The sequence below is a fragment of the Capsella rubella genome, unplaced genomic scaffold (assembly GCF_000375325.1).
Source record: "Capsella rubella cultivar Monte Gargano unplaced genomic scaffold, Caprub1_0 scaffold_1, whole genome shotgun sequence".
Lineage (NCBI taxonomy): Eukaryota > Viridiplantae > Streptophyta > Magnoliopsida > Brassicales > Brassicaceae > Capsella > Capsella rubella.
Window position 1 is genome coordinate 11,651,860 of NW_006238923.1, and position 740 is coordinate 11,652,599.

Here is a 740-nt window from a genome sequence, read left to right on the forward strand (position 1 = left end):
AGAAGCTTTCGAATTCGGCTGAGGCGGATCGGACTAACGCCAGATAAGAGCTCATCCGCTCGTTCTTGGTGTCGAATTCTCCGCTGAATTGGCTTACGACCAGTTGTGAATCGCAAAATGTCTGGATATGTTTTATTCCGATTCCCCTAGCAAGTCGTATTCCTGCGAGCAAAGCTTCGTACTCGGCCTCGTTATTGGATGCTTTGAAACCGAGTTTCAACGATTGTTCCAGGACCTCGCCTGTCGGTGAACGCAAGAGGATTCCTACTCCGGATCCTTGATTGCAAGAAGATCTGTCGACATAGAGGGTCCAGCTTTCGACTTTTGGCGCGTCCTCCACGAGTTCTGGGGCGAGCTCGACCATAAAGTCCGCTAAAACCTGTGCTTTCAGACTGGGACGGGAGCGGTACTCAATATCGTATTCGCTTAGTTCGATGGCCCATTTAGCCATTCTTCCTGACTGCATGGGGCTGTGTAGCACTGTCCGAAGTGGTTGATCGGTATAGATGATGATTGCGTGCGATTGGAAATACGGACGCAACTTCCGGGCGGCGACGATGACGGCCAAGGCGAACTTCTCTAATGTTGGGTAGCGTGTTTCGGCATCGTTCAAGGATTTGCTGACGTAGAGAACAGGCCTCTGATCGCCGCGATCGTCTCGGACTAAGACGCCGCTTACCGCTGTGCTGGAGACCGAAACGTAGAGGTATAAGACCTCGCCGTTCTCGGGTTTTACTAGG